Raw genomic sequence first — 16,565 nt, 5'->3', positions numbered from 1 at the left:
GAACTTCTTTAGGCTCTAAGTGTATTAATGCTGCTAAGGAGTATGGTTGACATATACTAGACTCAAGATCATTGTTCAGTACGTAGTTATTAACTGAGATCCAATCCACTACATTTCGTGCTAAGAAGGAAAGGTTGTAAAACCTTATGTCAGGTAAAGCAAGACCTCCACTTTCTCTAGGTAGCGAAAGCTTCATAAGAGGCTCTATGGAAATATTAAATAAGAGCGGGGAGAGAGGGCAGCCCTGCCTTGTTCCTCTACCCAAAGAGATAGGAGGGGAGATGGTGTTATTTACTATTAATTTTGTAGATGGCTGATTATAGAGATTTCCAACGAATTCAAAAAAGTTCCCCCTAATACCAAATTGCCTTAATGATGTTTTAATATGTTCATAATATACAGAGTCAAAGGCTTTTTCAGCATCGATGGAGATAATGGCAAGATCAGGTAGGCCCTCCCCCCCGCTGTATTGGTGAGAAGTAGCCTCGAAATATTCTATCACAAGCAATGCTTCTCTTATTTTCGCAGCTGAATTACGGTTATTTAAAAAGCCTGCTTGATCAGTGTGTATGATTTCTGAAAGGATCCCTTGGAGTCTATATGCTAGAATCGCAGTGAGAATTTTATAGTCGGAATTTAGGAGAGCAATTGGTCTATAAGATTCTTTGCAGGACGGGTCCTTTCCACCTTTTAATATCAAGGTTGTATATGAGCTAGAAAATGAAGAAGGAATCAAATTACCATTTGCAAAAAAACTGTTGAAAAGAATGCAGAGATGTGGGGTAGCTTCACTAGACAAGATCTTATAAAACTCACTAGGGAGACCATCTGGGCCTGCTGCCTTATTTAGGGAAAGCTCAGATATTGTTTTTTCTATTTCCTCTATGGAGATGGGGGCATTTAAATTATTAGACATTTCTAATGTAATTGTGGGGTGTTTGAGGTCCCTCCAGAAATCTAAAGATTTCTGTGAGTCACTTGTTTTATATGAATACAGCTCTTGATAGTACTCAAAAAATGTGTTTAGAATGTCATCCGAGTTTGAGATTTGTAACCCTTTATCTTGCAAACTATCTATTACAGGTTGTTTTTTCTCATTTTTAATTAATTTGGCTAACATCTTACCCGACTTATTCCCAAATCTATATAGCTTGGCTTCCATTCTTAATTCTCTTTGTGTTTCTTGTGACAGTATAAAAGTATCCCTTTCATTTTTTGCTTTAACATATTTCGTCCAGTTTAATGGAGTTTTATCAAGAAGATATTGGTTATAAGCATTAGTCAAACATTTGCATGATTCTCTTTCTCTGCGTCTAATTTTCTTTTGTAAGGCAATACTATATGACAATATTTCCCCTCTCATTACTGCCTTCGCAGTGTCCCAAAACAATTCAGGCCGATTCAGAAATTCCTTGTTAAAATGTACATACTCCTTGTACTTATTTACGAGCCAGTTCTTAAATTTTATCTCTGCCATTAAATAATAAGGAAAGAAAAAGCGCGATAGAGCGGGACGTGGGCGTGAAAGCTGGAACTCCAAAATAATTGGTGCATGATCTGAGAGGAGAATTGACAGTATGTCTGATCTTACCCCATTCATTAACATGCGTTCATCAATTAAAAACAAGTCAATTCTAGAAAGAGTCTTATGCGCCTTCGAAAGGCAAGTAAAGCTCTGGCTAGAGGGATTTTGATGTCTCCAAACATCTCGCAAAGATAAATTTTGCATAATTTTTTTAAATAGCTTAGATTCTAAATTATCCTTTTTTTGTTTCAGTTGTTTAACATCTCGCCTTAATCTGTCAATTGGGCTTTGTGGTGCCATGTTGAAATCTCCACCCATAATCAGGCACCCTTCCGTGTAAGCTAAAAGTTTAGATTGAAGAGTGGTCCAATAATTTGGGTAGAGTATATTAGGGCCATATGTATTGCACAGTGTATACATCTTCCGAGAGATCTTTATTTTCAGCATAACATATCTCCCCCCTGGGTCAGCCTCAAAATGTATTACTTCAGAATCAATTTTTTTCCCAATTAATACTGCTACCCCCCTCTTCCTCTTAACACTAGGTGCAAAATATATTTCCTTTACCCAGGCTGACCTAAGCTTCAAAGATTCTTCCGCAGATAAGTGAGTTTCTTGAATGAAACCTATGTCAGTCCGGATTTTCCGGAGCTGAGTAAGAATTGCCTTCCTCTTAATTGGGGTGGATATACCACCCACATTCCATGACACAATGTTGCATTTATCACTGCCTGTACTCATTTATATTTCAGAGAATAGGGGGCAGAGGGAAGAACAAATAAAAAAAAAAAAAAAAAAAAAAGGGGGGAAGGGGGTCCTTAGTTTTAAGAGGCAAAAAGAAGAGATTCCTCTTAATTTCCTTTGATACAAAATGAATATATGCCCAGAGGGATTTAAGGACTGCGGCTCATATCTGAGCAACCATCGCTCTCCCCTAACGTGGAAAGCAAAAAAAAAGAAGAAAATCAACATATTATACTTTATCTGACGCCTTCATATTTTAAACCTAGTATCATCTGACCGGGGAATTCAGTGTTTTGTAGAAGCTTTCAGCTAAGTGAGCCTCCTCAAAAAAATGAAAAACTTCATTAACTTTAACCTTCAGTTTATATGGAAATATTATAGTTGCCTGGAATCCTTTCTGTATAAACCTAGTGCAGATGGGAGCGAGCTCCCTTCTTTTTGCAGCGGTGTCAGCAGAAAAATCCTGAAACAAGAGGATTGTGATACCTCCGATTTTAACTGACTGTTGTTTACGATAGTGCTGAAGTAAGGTAAGTTTGTCTTGGAAATTTAGCAATTTAGCTATAATGGGTCTAGGTTTAGTTCTGGCTTTGTTCCCTACATGGAATGAGCCTAACCTGTGCGCTCTCTCCACTGGAATAAGATATGAAGTGGGTGGCAATTTTAGAATTTTAGGCAAAGTTTCTGATACAAAGTCAACAAGATTGTCATATTGCTGTTCTTCTGGGAGTCCTATGATTCTTATATTGTTTCTCCTAGAGCGATTCTCTAGATCTTCTAGCCTATTCTGTATTTTTTGTAAATTGGTATTCACAGATTCTAAATTAGAACTATGCGTTATTGTTAGGTCTTCCAGGTCCGAGACTCTTTGCTCGGCTTCCTGCAGTCTATTGGAAAATTTACGGACTTCCTGTGTTAAAGAAAGGAAGTCTTGTTTAATTTCAGCTCTAAGAGCTTCAAACTTGGGAGAGAGTGCTTCAGATATATTAGCAACAAGGTTTTGCATATTAATAGGTTCTTGTGCCACTAGTGGAACTGACTGCGTGTCCATGTTTGTCTCTTGATTACCTTTCATTTTCTTATCTCTCTGCCTCGCTGCCATGGCCGGAGAAAGGGTTTTAGGTGAAACGTGAAAATATTTATCCATGTGCCAATAAATAAGGAATTGTGAAGAAGGAAAAAAAAGGAAAAAGAAAAAAGAAGTTAAGCCAGAAATTCGTGAAAGTTAGTGCAAAACCAGAGGTGTTTGTGAGTTTAAGTTGAGAGCGAGAAGCGCTACCAAGCTGACATGTGAGGATAGGTGTGTGAAAGTGACGACCGAGTGTGGGGAGGGAGAGAGAGAGAGAAATGAAAAAAAAAAAAAAAAAAAAAAAGGGGGGGAGGGGGAGAGTGAACAAACTAGTGATACTTAGTTAATTGTGCAGAGAGGTCCGGCCACAGATGCGAGTACCAGAGAAAAGATATGTAAAAGACATATCATCAGATCCACCAGATCTAATAGTAGTAGTAGGGTCACAGCAAGATATTGCCAATAGGGCCAACAAAAGTAATCTAGTTACTCTACTTTAAATAAAGCTCTAGTGCTGTCTAGAGATAGTGAGGGATATACCCTTGATCACGGGGTAATCTCTAAAATGAAAGGCTAATGCAAACATGACCCAGAAATTATTTCAGCTTTTTAAATGTTTAAGTCATAGTCTTATAAACTGTTTCTCTGCCTTTATGTGTCTTCCTCTTAAGCCCCTTTTTATCTTGTTACACCCACTATCTAAATCAAAACAATTTTGCCAAAACTTAACACAGAAATTAATTCTTATAAAGCATAAACAGATAATCAGCTAATATCTTTAAATCAATCAACAGCCTAGAATATATTGTTTCAGTTCAACATCCAGGACATATATAGAACAGCAACTTCTGCTTGAAAAATTAAATTCTGAGATGTATATATATAGATACAGCACAAAACTTAGGATTCAATACCAGGAGAATGGATAGATTGAGAAAATATCAGTAACCTTATTTATAAAACAAGCTAATAATTCATGAGTTTAAATAGGTCAAATTAGTTGTTAGTTGTTAAGGATAAGAACATACAGGAGCAGCCCACAGCATATAATTAACAGAGTAGTAAGTTTTCTTAGCCTGTCTTTCCTACACAGGCACTAATACAGAGTGTCTGTTAAGGCTGTTCACCTTCCTCCTGTCCTCTTTCATGGAAAATATAGTTAGCTTGTTAAATTAAGTAGGACCAGGGGGGTCTAAAAAGGCCTAAAGGACAGCTATACATATAAATTCACAGTAAATTAGTTTTTTCAATACATAGCATAGCTGTAAGGGTAAGGGCCCCTTTATCCCTCTCTTTCTCCTCTCTTCCCCTCTCCTCCAAAAAAAGGATCTCAAGCCCTATAATCAGGAACCATTTATATGTAAGTCCTAGACTCAGTTGTAACAAAGGGATTGGTTATTATATTCTTTATAGAAATCTCTGCTGGGCTATGCTACCAACGTTAGCCAATATTATAAAAACTGTTCTCGCTGCTTTTATAAACTTTGAGATTTAAATAAAACTAATGCCTGCATAAAATGTATTCATGCCATAGTCTGAGTGTTTAGACACAATGATATATGTTGAAAAAAAGGAAGGAGCAGGAAACTCAGAAAAAAAGTAGAGGAGAGAAAAAAAGAAAAAAAAGTCTACAATCAAGAATCAATGATTAACTGCATCCATATGTTGAAATACTGCACATTTTAGCCATGTGAAAAATGTTCGCCTTTTATGACTTCGCAAAAGACAACTATTTTCTTATCCTCTCTTGAATAGTCTTAAGTCAGTACATATTTTCTTTATGGCCTTGATATCTTAGGGAAGTAAAAAGATTTATCCATTTAACAGTCTCAGTCAGTGACCGCAATTGATCCCAGTAAACTTTTAAAGAGTCTTATTTAGTATCCTTTCCTTTCAGGACATCCCTAGCTCTCTCCAGGTTACACAGCTTGTCCCCTCTGGAAGATTATATCAGATGGTCCAGCCAGTGAGTAAGTCAGGTATATATTATTGCCATAGAAAACTCACCCCCTATGTGCATGCCAGCCGTCCGCCATCTCCGTTGTTAGGCACTATCTCCAGCGAGAGCTTGTCCCAGAGTGAAGTCAGCTCCTCCGCTTCCTGTTCGTCCTTCCAGGAGGTAACCAAAGCTAACTCCCCTCACGCAGCACCGGTGGGAGGGGAGAAGCAGCACCGGACCAACACCACAGCCAGCCAGACAGGAAGCTCCTACACCGGACCCAGCTCCCTCCCACGCAGCACCGGTGGGGGAGGGAGGGAGGGAGGAGAACCAAAAAATTAGCCGGGGCAAGACTCAGCAGCTGAGCCCACACAGGGCAACGGGTAGGCTTAGGTTGAGATAAGAGAATTACAGATTTTGTCCGGCGGGGTCAGCTGGCATGCAGGGGGGAGAGAGATTGTTTAATCACACAGCCAAAGTACCAGCAGGGGTAGAAAAGGAGAAGCAAGGTAATATGTTCCACTATAGAGTAAGAGAGTGTATGGTTACTACCAAAAAAGAAAGAAAAATTGAGGGTCCAGGTAGTTAAAAACTGACAATCATCAGTGGGATGACAGACCACTGGAGAAGGTTCCGGATCAGTTTATCCTTGACTATCCGAGACTGTTACCCCAAGGCTTGGGGTAAGGCGCGAACAAACCACCGCCACTGTGTATGGGACTGGAGCTCTAGGCCGTGTAATTTTAAACAACTTTCCAATTTACTTTAATCATTAAATTTGCTTTGTTTGCTTGGTATTCTTTGTCAAAAGCTAAACCTGTGTAGGCAGTTAACAGTTTTTCACAGCTAGACAGTGCTAGTTTATGTGTGCCATGTAGATATATATATTTGCGCTCACCCATTAGAGTTTTTTATGAGTCAGCACTGAATAGAAATAAGGGGGCAGTGTTCAGAAGCTTAGATACAAAACTGGGGAACGGGTGGGTAATAAAGGGATTATCTATCTTTATATATATATATATATATATATATATATATATATATATATATATATATATTTATATTTATTATGCATAGCCAAAAAAACATAACATCAATATAACATCAGATTGTGTGTCAAGCAGGACTCTCATATATATATATATATATATATATATATATATATATATATATATATATATGCAATCACAGTATCAATGAAGGAAATCACAAAAAGCAAATGAAAAACCACAACAAAATGCCAACATATATTTTGAAATATTGTGTACATTCTTTCTTCCTCAGAGGATTGATTTATATGTTTAAGTAAAAACAGAAAAGTTTGGCTATTTTTTCCCTTTATCTTACCCCTACTAATTCTGTGGACCCTAACCCATATCCTAAAAATTACAAATTGTGATGGAGGGAGAGAGGGAGAGAGAGAGAGAAAAAAAAAAGAGCCCGGCATGGTCCGCTAGTATCTAGAACCTTGCACCCACATGAGGTTCTCTGACCTCAGCATAATGGATTTCTCTGTAATTCCTGATCCAGGTATGTGGGAATACATCTAACAGAACCAATTCCGCAAAGCTAATAGAAGAAACAAATGGAGACAGAATCTGCCTCTGCAAAGAGATTGGTTATGACTTATTAATGGGAGCCCATTCAACCAAAAATTGTTTAATTCTTTTCTCAGACACCTGGTATAGATGAAATGATTCATATACAATTTGTACTTGGATTCCCTTCATAATTTGCACCATACTAGGTGGACGTTTAGCAATGCAATTTTTAAGAATATAGTATCTAATTATCAATATAATAGTATTTACAATACATGTCTGAGAACTACCCCTAGGGTTAGTCACCAGATAGACTATATCTTCCAGAGAAAAAGAGAAGGCCATATCATAGACTCGGTTGAGCCAATATTGAACTCTCTGCCAGAGTTGTCCATTCTTAGGACAGAACCAGAACATATGAAGAAGAACCACTCTAGGATTAGAACAACGTGGGAAAATTACCAGTTTAGTTGGGTAAAATTCAGATAATTTAAGCGGAGTTAAATTAAAATAATTTATTAATTTGAAATGAGATTCTTTCCAACTATCAGAAATAGGATATTTAGCTAACGAAATTTGTGTGATCTTATCTCCATCTATTGTATGAATAATATTTAAACAGAAGTTACATAATTTATCTATGGCTACTATGCTTTGTTTAGTAAGCATGATATCATATATTAGGGAAATCGAAGCATTAGGGGTTAATAAATATAGGGGTCGGCGGGATTAGGGGTTCATAGGGATAATGTAGGTTGCGGCGGTGTCCGGAGCGGCATATTAAGGGTTAATAATATAATGCAGGGGTCAGCGATAGCGGGGGCGGCAAATTAGGGGTTAATAATATAATGCAGGGGTCAGCGATAGCGGGGGCAGCAGATTAGGGGTTAATAAGTGTAAGGTTAGAGGTGTTTAGACTCGGGGTTCATGTTAGGGTGTTAGGTGCAGACTTAGGAAGTGTTTCCCCATAGGAAACAATGGGGCTGCGTTAGGAGCTGAACGCTGCTTTTTTGCAGGTGTTAGGTTTTTTTTCAGCTTAAACTGCCCCATTGTTTCCTATGGGGAAATCGTGCACTAGCACGTTTTTCAAGCTGGCCGCTACCGTAAGCAACGCTGGTATTGAGAGTTGAAGTGGCGGAAAATTATGCTCTATGCTCCCTTTTTGGAGCCTAACGCAGTCATTCAGACAACTCTAAATACCAGCATTATTTAAAAGGTGTGGGGGGAAAAACATGCATAGCTAACGCACCCCTTTGGCCGCAAAACTCTAAATCTAGGTGTAATTTATTGATAGTGTAGTGTTAGGTGTATTTGTAACTTAGGTTAGGATTTATTTTACAGGTAATTTTGTAGTTATTTTAACTAGGTAGCTATTAAATAGTTATTAACTATTTAATAGCTATTGTACCTAGTTAAAATAAATACAAAGTTGCCTTTAAAATAAATATAAATCCTAAAATAGCTATAATGTAACTATTAGTTATATTGTAGCTATATTAGGGTTTATTTTATAGGTAAGTATTTAGTTTTAAATAGGATTAATTTATTTAATTATAGTAATTTTATTTAGATTTATTTAAATTATATTTAAATTAGGGGGGTGTTAGGGTTAGGGTTAGACTTAGGTTTAGGGGTTAATAACTTTATTATAGTAGCGGCGACGTTCGGGGCGGGAGATAAGGGGTTAATAATTGTAGGTAGGTGGCGGCAGATTAGGGGTTAATAAAATTTACTATAGTGTTTACGAGGGGGGAGTGTGGCGGTTTAGGGGTTAATACATTTATTATAGTGGCGGCGATGTCTGGTCGGCAGATTAGGGGTTAATAATTGTAGGTAGGTGGCGACGATGTCGGGGGCGGCAGATTAGGGGTTAATAAATATAATATAGGTTTCGGCGATGTTAGGGGCAGCAGATAATGTAGGTGGCGGCGGTGTCCGGAGCGGCAGATTAGGGGTTAATAGTTTAATGCAGGTGGCGACGATGTTGGGGGTGGCAGATTAGGGGTTAATAAGTGTAAGGTTAGGGGTGTTTAGACTCGGGGTTCATGTTAGGGTGTTAGGTGTAGACTTAGAAAGTGTTTTCCCATAGGAAACAATGGGGCTGCGTAAGAAGCTGGACGCTGCTTTTTTCAGCCGTCTCAGCCCCATTGTTTCCTATGGGGAAATCGTGCACGAGCACGTTTTAGCCAGTTTACCGCTACCGTAAGCAATGCTGGTATTACAGCTAGAAGTGGAGCTAAATTTGCTCAACGATCACTTTTCTGAGGCTAACGCAGGCATTCAGAAAACTTGTAATACCAGTGTTGTTTAAAGTGTGCGCTGGAAAAAAAAAGGATTGTTAGCCCCGCAGGTCTTTACCAACAAAACTCGTAATCTAGGCGTTTGAATTTAACAGACAGTCTTGGTGAGGTGGATTTCCCCTGTGTAACACATTTTTCCATATAATGTGTGGACAATATATAAATGTGCCAAAAACAACCACACGTAGGATTTAAGCTACGAACATAGCTAAAAAAAAACAAAATACAAAAATTACCAACAATAAAACAAACAAAACACATAGGAGAGAGAAGAAACAAAAAAATGTGTGACTAATGTGAATAAATAGGAGCGTATATATATATATATATATATATATATATATATACACAAACACACATATACTCCCCTGTGATTCCCCTTATCCCTTTTTTTTTTTTTTTTTTGGATGAAGTGTACAAATAAATGCTACACTCTTCAAATAGGAAAGAGAGTAGACTAGTGTTAACCTAAAATAAATTATTTGCGAAAAAGGCCTGTCTAGAAAGTACTTAGGTATGCCCTATACTGTGCAATGTAGGTATCTTACGTAAATATATCCACCTGATTAAATGGGGGAACAAACTCTATTCCCCATAGGCAAACAATAGAATGTATATATACTGTATATATATATATATATATATATATATATATATATATAAAAACAATTGTAGGTCAGAATCATATCAAACAATGATTATAGCAATGTAAGCATATATACCTATCTTAACAAAACCCTCATTGGCATTGGATATATTTCTTTTTTTTTTCCTTTTCCTTTTTTACCCTTACTCTTTTACTTTTTCTAGTGTCCCAGTATCCACTATAGAGATTTGTATCCAGTCCCTTTCTTTGGAGATTACAATATCAAATATATAACAGATAGATATGTCCTAAATAATTAGTAACACAGTTCCATAAATACCAGGGTCGCTTCCCTTGCGTAGCCTCCCACCCTTTTAAATGTATCCAGCTAGCAGTTAGATTTTCTTGGGGCAGTTTATCTCGCAGGATATAACTCCTCTTGAACTTGCTTATGTCGGGACCAGCTCCTGAGTGGAATACAAATGCTTTTACCGGACTCCTGTCCATCCACCAAATGCGAATAAGCGTAGTTCCGTGAGCCAGACAATTTGTTCCCCCTAGTAGGAAGGGCTGATAGTCAATACAGACGGGTTCTGTGTCAGCACTTTTGTGCTGCGTAGAAAGTCTTGTGGATCTCCCAGAGTGTCAACTGCCTGGTTTGTAGCCCAAATCTAGCAGGGAGTAGCTACAGCTGCACACGGCAACAATGTATCAGCAGCACAGACACTCTTAAATGTATCTCTGTATTCCACATCAAGCAGCTTTATACAGGAATTCCTGAGCTTGCTGGGATTGGAATTAGATGTATGTGCTTCTCGAGACACATGTAGGGATGCCTTTCCCCGATGTTACTGAGCTGGGGCTATAGATCATGCCTCCATGATGGTGTCAGGCTATTACTAGCCGATCCGGCATCTGGGGGAAAAGCTTTAAACCTCAATCACAATTGCTGTGTGTTAAACCGTATTCCCTTCTGTGAAAAGCTTGCAGGGAAATCCCCCTGAAGACAGATAAAAACTTCTGCGGATGAACCGCAAGCCAGGGCGGCTTGGGAGGACTCCAAACTCGGGCGGGCCTTTGCCTCGCAGAGCGCCACACACTAAAAAAGACCCTCAAGCTCACAGGGGTAAGTGGCAAGGAGTGGGGAGATGATGGACCAGTGTCTGATCAACATTGCTGCACTGCTCCTCCCCCAACAGAAGTCCTCTGAGACCTTGTTCTACATCATCTATCTATCTTTTTAAACAATAACAATTCTGGAGTAGACTGTCACTTTAACTTCTTTTTTTTTTTTTTTTTTTTTTTTTTAATCTTTTTATTGAGGTATTTTTACAGTGGTAAAATTAAGAGGAAAAAAATAAGACAATCAAAAAAGGAAAGAGTGAATAAATAAAATAACCAACTTTGGTGGTGAAACCATACACGAAAACTGATCAAGAATACAGATACCTTGTAAAATACCATTAACAAAATGAAAACATATACATATTTTATCAATGTACATTACATCATATTCGATTGGCATATCTTAAGAAAATTTACTTTTCCCAGAAAGAATCACCTTCTGGGGTATAGTAGAAATCAAAAATGTTGAAAAAACATTAACCCAGAAATTGAATCTACACCACACCAATAACACTTAAGTTAATCATCTTAACCATCCTTTGGGGAAGAAAAATTAAAAGAAAGAGAGAAAAAAAAAAAAAAGGGAAGGGGAATGGAGCCTCACCTATCGCCTCTCCCCCTCCCCCACCAGAATGTGTCCACCGCTCTATCCCACCTCTCTGGCATTGGACACCCATAAGGGTGGAAACAACCCATGGAGAACTAGGTCTGCAAAGGTCTGGGAGCTCAAAAATGGCTTCAATATACTCTTCTGCACTGACAATGGGTAGGACTTGATTATAGGAAGCCATCTATGAATAAATTTACTAATAAGTTTTTCGGAAGAGAGCTGAAGATGAAAGGCTTCATAAATTATTTGGAACTGGATTTCTCTAAGAAAAAGAGTAAAGGATGGGGTCTTATGCGAGCGCCAATTTTTAGTTATAAGACACCTGGCCATAAGGATAATAGTTATATACGAATCTACCAGTGATCTTTCTATATGCGTATTTATTCTAAAAAAAAATACCATGTCAGCAGTAAGACAGCTAGTTAGATAAAAAGACTGATTAACCCAGTACTGGATTTTCAACCAAAATTGCCTTATTTTCGGGCAAGACCAAAACATATGAATTATATTGGCATTCAGATGCGAACAACGCGGACAAGGGAAGATTTGTGAAGAATAACATCGAGCCATTCTGGAAGGGGGGAAATAATATTTATTAATAAGTTTAAAGTGAGACTCTTTTACTGACACAGGAACCATACACTTGTATACTATCTTCAAACTCTGCAAAATCCATTCAGGAGTTATAGCGGTGAACGTATTCTCCCAACTTTTACAGATTTTATCTACTGTTAATGCCCCTTGCTTAGCCAACATTATGTCATATGTAAGTGAAATTGAAGTATAACCTTTTCTAAATTTATCAAAACAAGTATTGATTTCATCCCAACGGGACACCCAGTCCCCTGATGGGCGATGCTTATACACAAAATGCCTAAGTTGAAAATAAGCGAACAGATTGTCCCTGGGTAAATTAAAAAGTTGAAACAATGAACCATATGGACTTATGAATTGAGTATCTGAAATGACTTGAGAGACCCGTGACAGGCCATTCTCTTCCCAGTTCTTAAAAACCTTGTATTGTACCCCAGGCATAAACTCAGGGTTGCCTTTTATGGGCAGGAATTTTGAGAAATGAGGATCAACTTCTAAGATTTTACAGAATTTCTGCCAGGCCACAATTATATTTTTAACCGAAGATAATGTTTTAATTTTAGGGGGAAGATGTTTAATTACATTATGCACGACCGCTTTTAATGAGAACGGGGCAATGCATTGTTCTTCTAGTTCAATTGTCGAGAAGTAATTTGAATCGGTTAGCCAGTCAAGTGCAAATTTAGCTAGCGTAGCGATATTATACAGTTTTAAACTAGGAAGGGCTAGGCCTGCAAAACATTTTTTTTTAGTCAATTTCATCAAGGATATTCGAGACTTCTTATTACCCCATATAAATTTAATTATATTTTGATCAAACTTATTTAGATCCTTTTTTAAGAGAAATAACGGTAAGTTTTGTAGGAGATACAAGATCTGGGGGAATACGATAACTTTTATTAAGTTCACTCGTGCTGAGATAGATAAGGGAAAGGAGGCCCATAATTCAAGATTATTCTTGAGCTTCCATAACAATGGTTCAAAATTCAAATTATACCATTTCAACGGGTCTCTGTGAAAAATGATACCAAGATATTTAAGTCTATCTACCACCTTAAAGGGGTGATTAGAGCAACTTACCCTTGACTTGGAAATCCACAATAGCTCACTTTTTCCATAGTTAATTTTGTACCCTGAAAAAGAACTAAAATCCGTCAAGATTTGTAATACTAGGGGTATATGCGCTTCTGTTTTATCTAGGAACAATAAAAGGTCATCAGCATAGAGAAGGGTCTTGAGAATGTGTGGCCCTATTGATATTCCGGATAATTTTTGCCTTAACCAAATGGCCAAAGGTTCTAGAGCGATATCGAATAGCAGGGGAGACAGCGGACATCCCTGTCTCGTTCCCCTGCCTAATAATATCCTAGGAGATAATATGCCATTGATTAAAAGATATGATATTGGTGCCCTATATATTTTATGCACCAAATTCATAAATTGATCGTGAAACCCAAATTGTTCTAGAACCCGAAATAGGTACTGCCATGTAATGGAGTCAAAGGCTTTTTCTGCGTCTAACGTCAGAATAGCCATATCTGTGAGTGCTCGATTTTTTTTTTGTTTTCTCTCTGTTCCACATGTAATCCAGGAGCATGACTAGTTTGCGTATATTTTTAGTAGAATTGCGTCCCTGAATGAAACCCGTCTGATCTGGGTGTATAATCTCGCCTAATCCTTTCGCCAGTCTATCTGCAATAATAGAGGTTAAAATTTTATAATCGGTGTTAAGCACCGATATTGGTCTATATGATGCTGGATCTTCTCTTTCCTTGTCTTTTTTAAAAATTAGGGTAATATTAGCAGCTGTAAATAGGCTAGACATGGTTTTATTAGAAGAGAAGTAAGCATTGTATAGCCTTTCCAATATGAAAACGATCTCATGAGAAAGTATTTTATAGTATTCTGAGGGAAGACAAGAAATTATCCATGTTTAACAAGTTAACATCTGTTTTGTTGTAGAGATTTTGATAAAAGTTATGAAAAACCTTTCTAATGTTTTCACTATCCCTGTATCTTTGATTACCTTCTTTAATAGCCATAATGTAGTTTTTACTCTTCCTATTCCTTGTTAAGTTAGCAAGATGTTTTGCTGAGATCCCGTGATAACCTTTGAACTTTAGGTTCAATTTAAGTTCTTCTCCATGCGATCTTTGCTTGAGAAAGACCTCACGATTATTTTTAGCTTCGCAGTACTTATTCCAATTAATAGCTGACCTTACATTGTAAAAGTTTTTAAGAGCATTTTTCACATGGTATGCTAATTGAATTTCGGTTGCCCTATTTTTTTTATTCAAAGCGTATAAATAAGATTTAATTTCCCCTCTCAATACAGCCTTAGAGGCCTCCCAGAATAGCTCAATATCATTTAGTTGGGCAATATTAAAGGTGACATAATCCCTCCATTTTTGCTTTAGCCAGAGAACAAATCTGGGGTTATTGTAAAGAAACCTCGGGAATGTAAAACTTTGATTTTTGTCTTTTGGCTTGTGCAAAGATGGGAAGGCTAATGAGATAATAGCATGGTCTGATATGATTATATCATTAATTTCAGGTTTAACTTTTAAGATGGAGAGAGATTCCGAAATTAAAAACATGTCAATTCTTGAAAATGTATTGTGTACTTTAGACTCGCAGGAGAATGTTATCGAATCTGGATTCTCAATACGCCAGATGTCTAGGAGTTTAAGTTTCTGAGAAAATTGCCTCAAACATTTTGCCCTTTTATTATACTCTTTTGACTTTTTCTGAGTTAATCTATCTATTTCAGGGCATAAAGCGATATTAAAATCACCCCCTAGAATCAGATTCTGAGAAACAAATGGAAATAGCTTAAGTTTAATTTCCTCCCAAAATATGGGAGTATGAGCATTTGGTCCATAAATATTACATAAGACAAAGTCAACATTGTTGATCACAATTTGTAAAATAATGAATCTGGCTTGCGGATCACGTTCCACTTTTTTAATTGTATACTCCAGATTTTTATGTAAGAGGATAGCTACACCTGCCTTTCTACTATTGACTGGGGTGGCAATGACCTCTCCCACCCATTTTATCTTTAATTTCAAAATCTCTGAATCTTTTAAATGCGTCTCTTGTAAAAATACTACCTCTGGGTGGTGCTTAGCTAGCGTTTTAATAATGAGTTTACGTTTCATTGGGGAAGTTATGCCACCTACGTTCCATGAAAGTATATTAAGGTTTTGGCACATGTTTAAAATCAATCAGCTTTTCTAGAGCAAGACGGCTAAAGGAGCCATACACACAACCCGTTGGGGGGGAAGAGACGAGCAGGGAGCGAGGGGAAGAAAAAAGAAACAAGAGGGAGAGAGAGAGAGAAAAAAAAAGAAAAAAAGAGAGAAAAAAAAAAAGAAAAAAAAAAAAGAAAAAAGAAAACATATTTCTAAAATACTAAAAACAAAAAACACCAATACTAGAACAACATACCATTTACCTAATTTCTTAAATGTGCTAAAGCATTCAGACATAATATAGATGAACCACATAGGATATTCAAGATAAATATCTATATTCCTTTCGAGAAGTCCTTCCCTAATGTTTCCTCTTCCTTTTCCACCTCCCCTTCCCTTCAAATAAAACTCCATACAAGGTCAATTGGCCCCTACAATATTCCTAGCTGCCAAAAATTCCTGCGCTTCACCTATATTATTGAGCGTGATTTGTTTATCTTGAAATTCTAAGACAATTTTAGCTGGATATATTAGACGGGCCTTAAAGCCATTATGAATAAGCTGGGAGCAGTAAGGGGCCATTAATTTCCTCTTAGATGAGGTTTCGCTAGAGAAATCTTGAAATAATAATAGTTTGTTGTTATCTATTATAAGGGCATCCTTCTTCTTATAGGATTTCATAATTTCCAATTTATCCTGGAATTTCAAATATTTAACTATACTCATCCTATTCCGGGGTGAACCATTTGAGTTATTTTTGGGGGGACCTATCCTGTGGGCTCTTTCCACAATTAGCGGTAATTGAGCAGGGGCAAATCCTAAAGCTTGTGGAAGCGTTACTGATGTAAATTTCATTAGGTCTTTATATTCTGTCATTTCGGGCAAACCTATAATTCTTATATTATTTCGCCTGGAGCGATCCTCCAGATCCTCCAGGCAATTTAGTAGGGTATTAATTTGAGATTCTTGCTCATGAATTTGCGTGTCTTGGGTGTTGGTTAAATCCTCTAAGTCTGAGATCCTATTCTCTGCCTCTGCCAATCTATTAGAAAATTGTCTAACTTCGGTGGAGAGAGCTAAGATGTTGGTAGAGATATTAGCTAGTTCCTTTTTAATATCATTGAATTGCGGCGCTATCAACTCTGTTAATTGTGTTAATACTGTCTGTGGGTCTGGCAAAGAGTTACCCATCTCTTGAATAACCTCTGAACCACTAGTGTCTTGAGCTTTTGTTTTCCGATCTTTTATTTTGGGGGGCATTTTTGGTGAACTGTGTTTTCCTTGTGTCATGAATTTTTCCATAGGTCAGTGACAAAACAACTTATAAACAACAAAAAT

The sequence above is a fragment of the Bombina bombina genome, chromosome 3 (assembly GCF_027579735.1).
Source record: "Bombina bombina isolate aBomBom1 chromosome 3, aBomBom1.pri, whole genome shotgun sequence".
Lineage (NCBI taxonomy): Eukaryota > Metazoa > Chordata > Amphibia > Anura > Bombinatoridae > Bombina > Bombina bombina.
The sequence above is the reverse complement of the archived record's forward strand: the minus strand, read 5'-3'. Positions refer to the sequence as shown.